We start from the raw sequence: 17,218 nt of genomic DNA, 5'->3' as shown, positions 1-17,218 counted from the left end.
TCCTGCTGTCCTCAGGCCCTGCAGCCACCCCCTGATGATGGTTTTCTCTATTAGCCCCAATACCACAGCTTCCCACACTGCACCCACCCTCACATACTCCTCTGGTTTCTCTGTCTTCCTTCTCCCTTCTCTGTCCTCTGCTCTTTCCCCTTCCTGCCATCTCTCCAAAGTCAGAAACAAATTCCCTTCCCTGTCTCACCCAGAGAGGCTGGCGTAGGAGGTGGGTTAGGGCATATTCTTGCACACCCACTGCTTCTTCACCAGATTCTTTTCTCAAAGTTACTTCCCTCCCATAGAGGAATTCAAGTGCCAGATGTTAAAGTAATTCAAATTTTTTCCACCTCAATATACATGTGTAAACAAGAAGTATGCAGAACTATTCTGATGCATAGTTCATGCCTGACCAAGCGCTATGATTGTCCTGTTCAAAATGGACTGATAAGAAAGTTTAGAACATCCTGTCTGATTCAGGAGTGTGCCCGTGGTCGTGAAAGCTCAGCTGAATCCCAGAACTGAGCCTGGGAAAATTGGATTTGTCTTGTGCCCCTTGTGAAGACAGTTTACAAACTGCTGATACAGGAAAGACACCAAGAGTAGGGTGCTACTTTTTTTAAATGAGCCAAAAAGTAAGTAGTGCCTATGACACTTTCATAGGTTCGTTCAAGGTTTTTCAATCCTGCATGGACTCTTAGAATATTCTCAGGTTGCAAACTTTGGGTTGAAATGTGATATCAATCTAGTTCCAAAAAAATGTGCAACAGTATCTCATATGATCAAACCAGGTGACCAGGTAAGCAATAAAGCTTCAAGATATGTGGTTTGTTCTAGTTACTACCTAGTGGTGTAAAACAACAACCAATTTATTATTCTCAAGGATTATATGGGTCAAGAATTCAGAAAGGGCACAGCAAGGACAGTTTGTATTTGTTCCACAATGTCTGGAACCTCAGTTGGGAAGTCTGAAAGGCTGGAATGTTACTCAATGACTAGGTATTAGAATTATCTGAAGGCTCTTTCACTCATGTCTGTAACACTGGAACATCTACATGTGGCCTCTCCATCTGGGATTTCTCATAGCATGGTGGTTAGGTTTTATGGTAAGAGGTCCTAAGGTGACCCCCAATGATCCCTACCTCCTGGTATTCACAACCTTGTGTAATCTCATCCCCTTGAGTAACTTGCTTCTAACCAACAAAATATGGTACATTGATGGAATATTCCATCCGTGATTAAGTTACAGAAGATTGAGAATCAGATTCTCTCTCTCTTGCTGGCTTTGATGAAGCAAGCTGCCATGTTGAAGAGGCCCATATGGCAAGGAATTGAGGGTTATCCTGGCCAACAGCCAGTGAGGAATTAAAGACTTCAATCCGATAATCCTCAAAGAACTGAATCCTGCCAACAACCATATAAATGACCTTGGAAGTGGATCCTTCCCCATTTGCACCTTCAGATGAGACCCCAGCCCTGGTTGAAAGCTTGACTGTAGCCTTGGGAGAGATCCTGCAGCAGAGGAGCAAGCCAAGCTGTGGTCAAATTCCTTGCTCAGAGAAACAGAGATAATAAATGTGTGTTGTTTTAAACTGCTAAGTTTGGGCGTGATTTTTTACACAGCAACAGGTATCTAATATAGGTTCCAGGACTGAGCATCCCACAAGGACCAGGCAGAAATTGTATCACTTTTTATGACCTGGGCTCAGTCACATAGCATTACTTCCCCACAAAGTCACAAGCCTGTCCAGATTCAAGAAGATGGAACATAGATCCCGTCTCTCAAAAGGAGGAATGTCAAAGTATCATCATAGGAACAGCACGGGGGGAGGAGACATGGTATTGTGGCCATCTCTGGAGAACACAGCCTGCCTGCCACATGACTCTTTGGCCTTGTCCCATAGCAGGACTCGAAGTGCTCATGTGTAAATTTTAAGAAAGATTTATTTTTTGGTGCTATTTTGAAATGGAGGTTTTGTTTGTGTTCCTCCTGAAATATCTCCTCTGCTTTTAAGAAATGCCTAAATAATATCTCAGCATGTCACAAGATGAATGGGAATTGGCCCTCCTGCAACCAGAGAGACCTCAGAACCATAATTTCCAAGAATGTGACCAAATATCTGAAGTACAAGCTTCTCTCCCCTTAAGAATGACTCCTAATGAATTACAACATTGCCCTGGCTACATGTTCTGAAACATTCCAGCATTGCCCCATACTCCATGCCAGCTGAACAGAATCAGGACAGTGAGGGAGGAGAATGCAGTGGGCAGAACCAATGGACACTCCAGCCAGGCTGACTCCACGGGTGCTTCCACACCCCACAGACTCAAAGAACTGCTGAGCAGCAAGGCGTCTTAGAAGTCGATCAGCTCAACTTACACTAGTAATGATAGTAGTGCAGTTAATAAAACCTGACTGTAACAGCAAGTCCTTTACCACAGGATGACGTAGATTTTAGTATCCTGATGTAACTCAAACATGTCAAATTTTCAGTTTGTAAACTCCTGCTTCTGCTTAATGCCCCAGGGCACTGTAGCTTAAGCCCCATCCCACTTGTCTTCAAGAAATCCAAGCTTTTACCAAGTTCCCCTGGGAATGCCTATGTGGCTCACCCATTTCTCCTGTACTTTCCACCTCTCCCGTACTTTGCCTAGCCCCACATGGAGGATCCTGGGTCTGAACATCTGCCTCCCTCAAGATACAACTTTCCTAAGCCCAGGCACTGCTCTGCCCCAGCATAAGCTATACAGACCCTTCCCCTGTTTTCTCATTGTGATAACACAGACTTAGAGAGAAGAGAATTACAACAGAGAGAAACTTAAAACCCAATATTTTTGCTCCAATTTCCCAGGCTCCACACTGGACTTCTGTACCCTACTGCTCTACTGCTGCCATGGGGCAAGGGCCAGCCTGCTTCCCACAACGGTGATACTCTTCATTCCCCAACTCCTTACAATCCAGATAAAAGATGTGGTTATTTCCCCACACTCCGATCCAAGGCCCAATCCCTTTGTCTTTATTTCCTGCTTTAGGATTGATCTTATTCCAAGAGGCCAGATAACTGAAGTGTCCATTTCAGGGAAAACTCCAACTTCTAAATGATGTTAGAAAAAGCATTCTGACCGTAGAATACCATGTATATGATACTACAGGCTAGACAATCTTGAGCCCCATAAAACCCAGTTAAGTTTTTTTTCACATTCTCTCCTCTGACAAGAGTTTATGACCAGGGTGATACAGCCTTCCAGACATCTTCAATGTCTGAGCAACTGAGTTTCTACTATTTACTAGTTGAAAATGGCTCATCCATTTTTCTAGAAGCAATAATAAACAGGCAGATGGCAGTCTAAATAGATACTGAGGAAATAAACACTGCTCCAAAAGAAACCCTTTGGAGAGATTAACTCTGTCTAATACAATGAAAATGCTTGACACAATTTTACTAACCATTTTAGGTTATTGGAGCCACAGAATATCAGACCCTCCCCATTCCAGAGTAAGATCTTTGCTCTACATTTGCTTGGCCCATAGGATGCACTTCCTAGACTTTTCCTCTTTAGGAGACAAAACTGCTCGCGAATTTTAAATCACAGTTCTTTTTCAATCTCAAATTATAGGGGCAGGACAGGTATAAAGATGCAGACATAGAGAATGGATTTGAGGACACGGGGAGGGGGAAGGGTAAGCTGGGACGAAGTGAGAGAGTGGCATGGACTTATATACACTACCAAAAGTAAAATAGATAGCTAGTGGGAAGCAGCCGCATAGCACAGGGAGATGAGCTCCATGCTTTGTGACCACCTAGAAGGGTGGGATAGGGAGGGTGGGAGGGAGATGCAAGAGGGAGGAGATATGGGGATATATGTATACGTAAAGCTGATTCACTTTGTTATAAAGCAGAAACTAACACACCATTGTAAAGCAATTATACTCCAATAAAGATGTTAAAAAAAACAAAACTCCAAAAATCTTTGGGTCCAATCTCAGCGAATTTCACCTTGTTGCACCAACTTTATGGATGGAGGAAACTGAGGTTTCGTGAAATCCAATAACTTGCCTGAATGACACCATTAGAAAGTGGGAGAGCTGAAATTTAGAACACTAACAGCCCTAGGTGCACTGGGGCTTGCCACTATACCAGGCCACACTTGGTCTGAAAGGAAATGGTATGTATCACAAAAACATGCTGTGTGAAGACCAGCCAAGCATGCAACAAATGGGTCCCATTTAGCTTGGGATTACGGGCAGAACAAACAATAGAGCAGGCTTCAAAACGAACTTCCGTTTCCAGGATGAGAAGGAAACAGAGGGACATGAGCTCTTAGGAGACACCTGCAGAGAGCAGGGACTCAAGCCAGAGAAAGGGCGTAAAGAGCCTGAAAACAGAAGCTGAAAAGAGGACGCTACATTCATTCTTCCATCCCACAGATTTTCACCAAATGAGTCCTTTGTGCCTGGTTTTGTGCTAAGTCACAGGCACATAACAATGAACAAGTCAGAGTTCCTGCCCTCCTACACAGTCTGGTAGAAGGGGCAAACAAGTAAATATAGAACCTGCATCCCGCTGATTCAAATGAAAGGGACATCCTGATTAAAATATCTATGGCAACTCTGAGACTATTTGTGCCCAAGGACAGCAGGAGCCTGAATGGGTTGTCATTTCCTTTGTCTACCAACTCCGTTGTACCTGGAGTAGAATCCCTGGGGCCAGCTGTGGCTGGGCACCCAATGGGATCCCTCTAGACCTCTGGGCGGCTCAGCCTCCTTGCAAGCGTTTTACCCTGGAATGGTCTGGACTCTGAGGTACAATGCGTGACTATGACCACTGTCAACAGGCAATGACACAAAGCAACTGTCGTTTTTGGCAACAGCCAGTTGAGCAAATGCTTAATTCAAAAGCCTCTTATAGTTTTTGTGAAAACAAATTACATCACTTGCTTACCCAGGAGTCTCCCAACCAGGTTAAAGAGTGTTTTCTTTTGGGAGTGGGCACACGGGAACTCTGCATAGAGTGAAGTGGCACAAAAGTCTCCATATCTCAGGGGTTTGTCATGCTCCCAAGCAGAGCCCTTGGAAAACCCGCTTGGCAGGGAGGCAGACATTCTGAGAAGTCTCTGCATGCCAAGCCCTGTGCTGTGTTCAGGGAGATGCAGGAGGTCAGCTGAGGTCAACAGGGAAATAGACTTTTACTGAGAGACTTCCATGGGCCAGCTGCAGGGCCAGAGTGTTCACGTACCTTATCTCATTCAATCATAACACGTGTGTGCTCAGCTCCAAACGTCACCCTGGACCCACCTCAAGGCCAATACTTAACAAATCCACCTCTAAAGCAGCGGTTCGTGATACAGTGTTCACCACAGATTCCATGGGGACAGAGACAGAACATTTACATTGCAGACCACTAGTAAATCTTAATGCAACACCTGCATTTGTCTTCTCCCTCCTATCCTCCCCAGTCTCTGTAATTTTCTTGTAACAGGATTCTTCCTCTCTCCCTCTCTCTCCCTCCTTATATACACAGCTTCTTAAAAGTCCCCTCCAATTATACTCCAATAAAGATGTTAAAATAAAAAAATAAATAAAAAGTCCCCTCCATCTCTCTCCCTGTGACTTGCCTAACCCCATACACAGAAGCCTAATAGTTAGCCAAAAAGCAAGAATATCATATTCCTCAAGCAGGACCCTTGTGAGTTTCACCTTGTCTCATTCATTCACTTAACAAATAGTTATCAAGTGCCCAGCACTGTTTTGGGTCCAGGGGATTAGCAGTGAACATGATAGACAAAAATATCTGCCCTCATATAGTTTCCATAATCTTATAGCAACACATTTTTATCTATAAGAAAACTGAGGTTCATGGTCAGTTGATCCCACAGAGTCAGACACCTGGAGCCCAGGGACAAAATCCAGCCCAGAAAAGGTAGCTCTCAGGACCTATGCAGGGTCTCAGGTGCCCAGCTAGCACCGTGGGGTTTGTGGTGAGACTGGGTGCCTAGAGCCTGGAGAACTAGGTATGGGTGTCATGTTACAAGAACAGCACTTGGAAACAAGTAAGTCTGGGTTCAAGTTCCAGCTCTACCTACTTGGACTAGTTACTTAATCCTCTTTAAGTCTCCTTATTCCCATCTGTAAAGTGGGGATACAAATTAAACTAAGTAAATTCCTTGTTTTTCTCAAGCTGCTTGGATGTGGGATTCTATTCTTTGCCATTAATAAGAACCCTAATTAAATATAGGTCTAATCCAGCAGGCTTGGCCTTGATAATGGGTAACACAAGCCTCTTAAAGTCTTCTCTCTAGGAAAATCCAATTTCCCCTTAATAGTCAGGTCAAATATCCCCAGCCAGTTTAGTAACCCCCTTCTTTTCCTGTTGATTCACTGGCATGAGGAGCTTGAAGTGGTCAGGTGGTAGTCTTCACTTCCAGTTTAATGGTACCATTGAGGTGTTCCCTGAAGGAAACATTCCTCCCTTGGGAAATAAGACTTCTAGACCAGCAGAGCCTAAAATGATAAAAATAGAAAGCAAAAATTTCACTAGTGGGGCTTCCCTGGTGGCGCAGTGCTTGAGAGTCCGCCTGCCGATGCAGGAGACGCGGGGTCGTGCCCCGTTTCGGGAGGATCCCACATGCCGCGGAGCGGCTGGGCCCGTGAGCCATGGCCGCTGAGCCTGCGCGTCCGGAGCCTGTGCTCCGCAAATGGGAGAGGCCACAACAGTGAGAGGCCCGCATAACGCAAGAAAAAAAAAAAAAAAAAGAAAAAAAAAAAAATTTCACTAGCGGACCACTAAATATGATAGTAAGAGGAACCTCTCCCACTTCCACAGCTTGATCCCTAGACCCATAAAAACTGGCTACAGGAGAAATAGCAACATAAGCTGGTCACTAATTTAGAGTATATATACATCCCGGAGGATATTGTCCCGGCTCTGCAAGATGTTTCCACCCAGCTGGCACCGTAATTAAGCCTTCAAAAGATCATACCACCACTTTATCAGGGCAGCTCCTTCAAGGTGATGGACAACGTTGCAAGACCAGTGAATTCCATGAATGTGAGCCCATTGCCACACATCATTTGCAGTGAGTTCCCTGGTCAGAAGCAATGCTTTGTGAAATACCATGTGAATAACACAACCTATAAATCCCTGGATAGTGGTTTTGGTAGAAACACTGTGAATAGGGAAGGCAAATCTGTAGCCAGAGTAAGTGTCTGTTTCACTGAGAGCAAAGTTCGGTCCCTTCCGTGATGGAAGTGATATTTTGTAATCAAATTTCTACCACATGTGACTGGTGCTCCCAGGGAATGGCGCCATAATGAATGCTCAGTGTTGGTCTCTGCTATTAGCAGGTTGAATGCTCGCCAGTGGTGATTGGAAATCCATGTTGCTCAGTCCATGAGTAACCTCCATGGACCACTTTATTTGGTTTCCACTGGACTAAGACAGGAGTGGCTGAGGAAAGAAGCCAACAGATGTCCACAGGCATGTTATCTCATCCACCTGCTTATTAAGATCCTCTTCTGATGAGGTTTCTGTTTGGTAAGCACTCACATGGGACAGAATATCTTAGCACTATGTTCATATTCAGAGAGTTCTAGCCACAGACCTCTATCTCAGACCTTGTCATCAATTCTCCAATCATGATCCGTCTAAGTTTTGACCATCTAAGCAAACCATTAGCCCCGGAGTCAATATAAATCCATACTTTTGCCCACTGGGAGAATTTTCCTTCACTCCTACCTTTGGAAGCCGTCCATCATGGCAGGCCTACAGTGTGGCAGCCATCCACTTTTGGATAGCACCAGCATATTGTACAGACCCATCTTTAAACCAGGCTTGGAATTTTTCCTTGTCAGCCAACTTGTCATAGGAAACTCCCCAAGAAGCCACAGATTCGGGTTGAGAGGGAAAAGGCAATGTGATAAGAACACGGGCCATAGGCATCTGTGCCATTTTGTTATACAACTTATTTGTGCCTTCAGAACTTGCTTGAGCCTGATCTCATACATACCATTTCCATTTAATGATGGAATGCTGCTGTGAATGCCCAATTTTATGGCCTGGAGGGTCAGACAACATTCAGTTCATGATGGGCAACTTAGCTTGCATGGTAACTTGACTCGTGGTCAAGCATTCAGTCTCTATCAAGGCCCACTGACAACCTAGAAACTGTTTCTCCAGAGAATAGCTGTCTTCAGAAAATGGTAAGCTTTGCTCCAGAATCTTAAGAGTCTGGGCTATGATTCACCTACAGGAGACTGCTAAAATGTCCCCACCTGCCACAGGCACTTCAAGCACAACTGGATATTGTGTTATACAGCCCAGGTGGTAGAGTGGTTTGCATGGCAGTTCAGATCTGAGGCAGAGTCTTCTCTTGTTTGGGGTCCCACTCCAAATTGGCAGCTTTTTGAGTTTCTCAGTAAATTAGTGAGAGTTGCATGTCCAGATGAGTTACGTGTTGCCTCCAAAACCTAAAGAGACCCAAGAGGTATTGTACCTCTTTCTTAGTGGTGGAAGGGATCAGATACAGCAACTTTTTCTTTGCTTTTCTTTTGCTCCAGATCACTGGACCTCTAGAAATTTTACCAAGATGGCAAGCCCCTGGATTTTTGTGGTGTTTAACCACAAAACTCACTGTGCTCCAGATCACTGGACCTCTAGAAATTTTACCAAGATGGCAAGCCCCTGGATTTCTGTGGTATTTATTTCCCACCCTGTGGTTGAATCTCTGTTTCCAGTGTATCTAGAGTAGTTGCTACTTCCTGCTTACCAGGAAGCAGGATAAGATCATCATGATGTCATCCATCTGATGAACTGGGATGATTCAGAATGGAAAGGCAATCAAGTTTCCTTGGAACAAAATTATGACATAGGGCTGGAGAGTTGATACATCCCTGAGGTAGGATAGTGAAGGGATATTGTTGGTCCTGCCAACTAAAGGCAAACTGCTTCTGATGGGCTTTCTTAACAGGTATAAAGAAAAAAACATTCAGATTGGGCTTCCCTGGTGGCACAGTGGTTGAGAGTCCACCTGCCAATGCAGGGGACACGGGTTTGTGCCCCGGTCCGGGAAGATCCCACATGCCGCGGAGCGGCTGGGCCCGTGAGCCACGCTGAGCCTGCGCGTCCGGAGCCTGTGCTCTGCAACGAGAGAGGCCACAACAGGGAGAAGCCCATGTACCGAAAAAAAAAAAAAATTCAGATTAACATCTGCATACCAAGTGTGTTAAATTTTTCCAGCAATGAAACTACATCTGTAACCAACACAATAATTTTAATTTTAATAATGTAAATTTTAGATTTACAATAATTTTAGATTTACAATAATTCACTGTCATTCTTCAAGATGCATCTGTCATAAAGTTGGTATTATTATACACATTTACAGATGAAAAGATAAAACCACAAAGATGTTCATACTCTATTAAGGTGAAGAGCCTAAATTTGAATGCAGCATCTATTAGGCTTTATCATTATCCTATCACAGTCTTTATACCATGATTGTTCCCATTTGGGGCATGCAATCACCTTTGATCTAATTCCTGTAAAGACCTACCAAACCCTGCAGAGACTATGAGAGAATTAGTTATCAGAAAAGAAATGCTGTTCCCAGAAGACTTAGAGGAAGTGCCTGATAGAGGTACTGATTACACAGTAGTTACTGATTATACAAACCTTGTCTTTATCAAGGTTTATCTTTGTCTCCCTATAGTAGATGTTATAGATAAGTAAACAGATAATTACAGCACAGTGTGGTTAAGTGCGATGATAAGAACAAGTTCTGTACAACAAGTAGGAGGTGCCCTTGTGGAGTGTGGGAATCAAGAGACGTTTTCTGAGAGGACACGATTCTTGAACTGAGACGGATCAGAAGGAGTTAGGCAGACAAAGTGAGGCAGGGCAAAGGCTGGGACAAGGAGAAGAAACTAGTAGACGGGGCAGCAAAAGCCAAGGCCCTGAGATGACAGCGAACACAATGGACTCATTCAGTAAGTCTGGACCTTAGAACGTAAAGGAGGGAAGGACAAGCGATGAGGCTGGGGGAATTCCCTGGCAGTCTAGTGGTTAGGACTTTGCGCTTTCACTGCTGAGGGTGCGGGTTCAATCCCGGGTTGGGGAAATAAGATCCAGGGGTGGCCAAAAAAAAAAAAGAGAGATGAGGCTGGAAGGCCAAGCACTGGCCAGATCATGACAGAACTTATAAGCTTTGTTAAAGAGCTTATATTTTATCCTGAGGATGATAGGGAGTCATTGAAGAGTTTTAAGCAGAGAGATAGCATGACAGTTTTACGTTTTAGAGGTATTATTAAAGCTACAGAGTGAAGACAGGAGAATGGGAAGCTACTGCAGTAGTTGACAGAGAAGACAATGGCCTAAACTAGGAGGCAGCAAGGAGGATGGAGAGAAGTGGGTTGACTAGAGACACAGTTGATAGACTGTTTGACGGATGTGAAAGAGAGGAGTTGGGGATTACATCCAGCAATTAGGAGGGTTTGTGAGAATTATGGTGCCATTCTCTGCAATGGGGAATACAGTTTAGGGATAAAATGTTATGGAACATCCAAGTGGTAACGTCTGAAAGGCCATAGGAGTCTGGAGCAGATGCAAAACAAATTTAGACTGAGCCTCAAATATGGGAACCATTCAGCATATGGTGATAACCAGAGCTCAGGAAGGATGTGTAGAGTGAGACCATAAGAGGAAAATGAAATATTAATGGTGAAATCCCAACAGGAAATTCAGTAGAAATTGTTGGGGGGAGGAATCCATGCCAACTGAAGGTCTGGGGAAAAAATTCCACAGAAAGGGAATTCACTTTTGAGCATAGGTATTCAGGATTAAGTGTTCAAAGTATCACAGCTAACCATAATAGTTAATATTTATTGGACATTTACTATGTACTAGGCATATTTCTAATTGTTTCACATTTATTATCTCCTTTAATCCTCACAATAATATCACTGTTTTATAGATGAGAAAACTGAGGCATAGAGATGTAGTAATATGCCCCAAGGCACATAAGGTATTATTGACATATAACATTATATTTATTTCAGGTGTACAACATAATGATATGATATTTGTATATATTGTGAAATGATCTCCTCAATAAGTCTAGTTAACATGCATCACCATACATAGTTACAAAAAATTTTTTTCTTGTGATCAGAATTTTTAAGATCTACTCTCTTAGCAACTTTCAAATATACTATACAGTATTATTAACCATAGTCATCATGCTGTACATTACATCCCCATGACATTTATTTTATAGCTGGAAGTTTGTACTTTTTAACCCCCTTCACCCACTTCCCCCATTTCGCTCACACCAACCTTGCCTCTGGCAACCACTAATCTGTCCTCTGTACTCATGAGGGTGTGGGGTTTTTTGGATGCCATGTATAAATAAAAGCATATGTGGTATTTGTTTTTCTCTGACTTATTTCACTAAGCATAATGCCTTCAAAGTCCATCCATGTTGTCACAAATGGCAAGATTTCATTCTTTCTTATTGGCAAATAATATTCCATTGTACATATATCCTACATTTTCTTTATCCGTTCATCCATCCAAAGGACTGTTTTCATTCCTTCGGATAAGTACCCAGAAGTGGAACTCATATGATATTCTATTTTTAATTGGTTCCACAGAGGCTGCACCAATTTACATTCCCACCAACAGTGCACAAGGGTTCCCTTTTCTCCACATTCTCACTGAAACTTGTTGTTTCTAGTCTGCAGAGTTGGCATTTGAACCCACGCTTTCTCATTCTAGAACTTGTAATGCAATGCCTCCTCCCGTGAGAAACAAATTACTGTTTATTTTACAAGTCATGTTGTAAAGTCTCAACATTTAATACTCTGTGGCACAGGAGTCCTCACTCTGAAGCTAGGTCTTTTCAACAGAGGAATATTTTTATATACATTTTTTAGATATGCTATCAACTGTAGTAGGACGGCTGAAAATGTTATCATGTGGCAATTTCAACCTCTCCTGGTTCTCAAAGTGATTTGCACCTTAAAAACATAAACCAAAAAAGATGATGGTTCTTCAAAAGACCTGACCCTCACAACTGAAACTTGAGGCAAGAACTCAGAGGGTTTTAGTACACAAAACATAAGGATTGCCTTACATTGATGCCCAGCGACATCATTGTCAACATTTTCTGTCTCATAGTTAAATGATTAATCATGGTCAAAAAGTTATATGCAATTTTTAAACACCTGAAGTAGAAGATTAGACTGTATCAATGAAATATGTTTTTCTAGAAGGGAGAAGTAATTTGGAGGCTAAAATATTGACATTCCACAGGTGTTCCAATGTTTTATGTAGATAGAAAGTTAATTGACATTAGTACTGTCCTGATCTTTCCAGGCTCTCTGGCAATGTCACTTCTCAGGCCCCACTTGAACAGCCTCTAGAGGATTTTTATAATAAAAAACTAATATACATTGGTACATGCAGACAGGAAATTTGGGCCCCTCACTGTTGTGGCCTCTCCCGTTGCGGAGCACAGGCTCCGGACGCGCAGGCTCAGCGGCCACGGCTCATGGGCCCAGCCGCTCCGCGGCATGTGGGATCCTCCCGGACCAGGGCATGAACCCGTGTCCCCTGCATTGGCTGGAGGACTCTCAACCACTGCGCCACCAGGGAAGCACCAGACAGGAAATTTTGAAAGTGGCACAGCACCATGAGGATTGTGTTTTCCCTAGGGACAGCAGTAACAGTGGAGCTGATTGGAGATGGGGGAATTTATATGCTTCTGTTATTTAAATATAGTTTTGACACATGTATTGTAACAATAGCATCCACCTGTGAATAACAACAACAAAACAAAAACAAAAAAACAGTGGCTTAAAAAAACACTGGTTCTGGGCTTCCCTGGTGGCGCAGTGGTTGAGAGTCCGCCTGCCGATGCAGGGGACATGGGTTCGTGCCCCGGTCCGGGAAGGTCCCACATGCCGCCGAGCGGCTAGACCTGTGAGCCATGGCCACTGAGCCTGCGCGTCCGGAGCCTGTGCACCGCAACGGGAGAGGCCACAACAGTGAGAGGCCCACGTACCGCAAAAAAAACACTGGTTCTCAAACTTGGCTGCACATTGGAATCCCCTGGGGAATTTTAAATATTACAGAATCTTAGGTCCCATCACCAGAAATTCCCATTCAACTGGTGGTATAAAGGGTCATGTAAACATTGGGTGAGTTAAGCCTCCACAGGTGATTCTAATGGGCAGCTAAGTTTGAGAGTCAGTTTACTGGTGTAAAGAAGTAAAGGTTTTTTTTTCACATAACACAAAATCCAGAAGTGGGTGGACCAGAACCAGCCCAGTTGCTAAAGGATGTCATGATGAAATCAGGCTTCACCATTCTCAGCTTACACTTCTCATTCTCTTCGTAACAAAAGGGCTGCTGTCTCCAGGCATTGTATCTAAGCTCCAGGTTAGAAGTCAGAAAGGCAAAAAGTTTCTCCTCACGTATCTTTGCCTTTCTATTCAGAAATGGAACCCCACTGCAAGGACTTCTGGGAACTCCTCATGAACCCAGACTGTATTTCGTGGCCACCTCCAGTTTTAATGAGATCTTGGAATTTATGTATTTTGCTTTCCAGCCTCTACAGTAAAGGAAAGGAGAAAGCGGTTTCAATGGTTATTAAGTGAACCAATCTACAGCATCTGCAAAGCATGGCTGTATCGCTTTTGTAATTTTTATAAAATGTAAATATAGTAGTACAAAGACAGTAAATATAGTGGCATAATGACATACCTGGGAGCACTTTCATCATAACCTGACCTGTCCACCACTCTATTTTCCACTTATATAACTCTGTCTAAACCCCAAACCTCTCTACTACTTTTTCTGAGGCTATATTAATAAGTTAATATAGAAGCCTTTTCAAGTCCCAAAGTCTCATTCTGGTAGAAAAGAAGCAGTCATTAGCCTAAGCCTGGTGAGTAGAATGACCACAAAATCCTCCCCAAAGTCCTGGCCTCCTTTTGCCTGATAGTCTCCAAAATAAATTTCATTTCTCTACTGACCTGAAGTTCACATTAAACTATTTGCTGCCAAGGGTTTGAATTACTGCAGATATGTCCCTTGGGTTTATCCCAGTTGAATTAATAATCAGCGTCCCCGCCATAATCTCTTGTTTGGCAGTTGCTCTTATTCCACACAACCTCCCTCCTGAACTCAAGACTCACGATGTCCAACGCCTGCTGGACAAGAGCATCTCGATGGCCCACAAGCAAATCAAACTTGGTATATCATCGTGATCTCATGATGTCCCCCCAGCCCAAGCTCCTGCATTTCCCTTCTCAGTGAATGGGCAAGTCCAGTGATCAAGTCGTTCAGACTACAAAGTCTGAGAACTGTGCCCAAATCCTCTCTTTTCTTTATTTCGTACATCCAATCAGTTAAATCCTTTCAGTTGTACCACATATATGCTCTCTGACCTGTCCCTTCTCCTCTAATTCAGGCCCAATTCCTCTTCTACCTGGATTATATAGCAAAAATCACTCAAATGTCCTGAGGGTAGCAAACCTTGCACCTTCAAGAAATGGAAACAAAAGCCAGTGGGGTTGAAGCATTAAGAGCAAAGAGGAGAGTGTCAGGAGATGAGGTCAGCAAGGCAGGCTGGGTCCAGATCCCAAAGGGCTGTGTAAGTCATATTAAAGAGTATGATTTTTTTCTTCCAGTTTTTTTGAGATATAATTGACATACAGCTTTGTATAAGTTTTAGGGTGCACAGCATAAAGATTTGAAGTACATACACCATGAAATGATTACCACAACAAGTTCAGTAAGCATCTATCATTTCATATGAAAAGAAAAGAAAAAGAAAAAATATTTTTCCCTTGGGGTGAGAACTTTTAGGATTTACTCTCTTAACAACTTTCAGATGTAACATACAGCTGTGTTAATCATATTTATCATGTTATACAATCCATCCTTAGTATTTACTTATCTTAAAACTGGAGGTTTGTAACTTTTGACCACCTTCATCTAATTCCCCCTCCCCCATCCCCCCACCTCTGGTAACGACGAATCTGATCTCTTTTTCTGTGAGTTTTATTTGTTTGTTTTTGAAGTATAATTGACCTATAACACTATGTTAGTTACTGGTGCATGACATAGTGACTCCATATTTCTGTACATTACAGACTGTTCACCGTGATAAGTCTAGTTACCGTCTGTCACCATACGAAGATATCGTATTATTACTGACTCTATTCCCCACACTGCACATTTTATCCCCATGACTCATTTATTTTATAACTGAAAGTTTGTACCTCTTAATTTCCCCATCTATTTCTTTCCTTCCTCCACTCCCCTCCCATCTGGCAACCACCTGTTTGTTCTCTGAATCTGTGACTCTGCTTCTGTTTTGTTATGTTTGTTCATTTGTTTTGTTTTTCAGATTCCACATATAATTGAAATCATACAGTGTTTGTCTTTCTCTAGATTTTTTAATTCAATGATTGTGATGGTATATTACTCAGCCATAAAAAAGAATGAAATAATGCCATTTGTAGCAATATGGATGGACCTAGAGAATATCATACTAAGTGAAGTAAGTCAGACAAAGACAAATATCATATGATATCACTTATATGTGTAATCTTTAAAAAATGTTACAAATGAACTCGTTTACAAAACAGAAATAGACTCACATTGAAAACAAACTTACGGTTACCTAAGGGGAAAGGGGCGGGGAGGATAAATTAGGAGTTTGAGACTAACAATTACATAGTACTATATATAAAATAAGCAACAAGGACCTACTGTATAGCATAGGGAACTATATTCAATAGTAACCTATAATGGAAAAGAATCTGTAAAAGAATACATAACTGAATCACCTTGCTGTACACCTGAAAATAACACAACACTGTAAATCAACTATACATTAATTTAAAAAATTAAAATTGAAATAATAATAATTGTGATGGCAAGCCATTGCAAGGCTTGCCAATGGAATGGTGCCAATTTAATATACTCCATCTAACTCACCCTTTGCACTGGCCCCAAATCACTCTTGTAAAACATAGGTCAAATTATACTGAAAAATCCATAGTACCCAGAATTCCAGTGTAATCATGAGAAAAACAACAGCCAGATTCCAATTGAAAAGCATCCTATAATATTCCTGACCAATACTCCTCAAATTGTCAAGGTTACTGAAGAGAAGAAAGTCTGAGAAACTGTCACAGACAAGAGGAGCCTAAAGAAGCATGACAATTAAATGTAATGTGGTATTCTGGATGGGATCCTGGAACAGAAAAAAGGACACTAAGTAAAAAGTAAGGGAACCTGAATAAACTATGAACTTTAGTCAATAATAATGTCAATATAAGATTCGTCAATTGTAACAAATGCCACTATGATATTATAAGATGTTAGTGATAGAAGAAACTGTGGGGCTATGTGGGAACTCTCTGTACTATCTGCTCTGTTTTCCTGCACATCTGAAATGTTCTAAAAATCAGTGTGTCAATTTAAAAGGAAAAAAACCTCTACAGTAATTGCCTAGTTCCTTAAGGACAAAGGCTAAGCTTGGAAGTACAACATGTACTTAGGGCATTTTCCCAAGCTAATTTTTTGTACTCCCTGCACCCCCAAATTATACCACAGCCGCACTGAGCATTGAACTTTTCCTCGGACATTCCAGGCCCTTTGGTGCCTCTAAGGCTTTGCACATGCTGTTCCCTCTCCCTGGAATGCATACTCTGCCCTCCTCAGCTTAGCTAATTGTACACTGATTCAACTCCAATGCTTCCCTCAACTCTCCCAATTCACTTCTCCTGTGACGTTCCATAGCTCTTGAAACACTCACACATTTTCTGCCCCAGCAAACTCTAGAAGAGCAAAGCTGCCCAGATCAGCTACCTCTCCTTCACTCCCAAGGTCTGAGCAGCTCACCTAACCATCTCTATCTTTTACATTTTCCAAGGCAAAAGTCCAACAAAAGTCCAGTAGGAACCCTCCCATGACCAAATTTCAAGGGATCCACATCAAACTCCCCAAGTGTTCCTAATGAATACTTTCTCACTCACCTGAAGTGACAGGAGAAGCGCTCGGCCCTATTGCTTAGGAGAGGTGGAGATAAAACTGCACAACTTTTCCTAAGAAATCCTCTTTGCAAGTCCTCTCTTTTCCATGCTTTTTCTATCTTTGAGGTAAGTGAGCAGTTTAATTGATTCTGTTATCAGTTTCAGGGATCTGTTGGCTTGGCC

This window comes from Lipotes vexillifer, unplaced genomic scaffold, assembly GCF_000442215.2.
Source record: "Lipotes vexillifer unplaced genomic scaffold, Lipotes_vexillifer_v1.1 scaffold6, whole genome shotgun sequence".
Lineage (NCBI taxonomy): Eukaryota > Metazoa > Chordata > Mammalia > Artiodactyla > Lipotidae > Lipotes > Lipotes vexillifer.
This window is presented reverse-complemented; position numbering follows the sequence as displayed.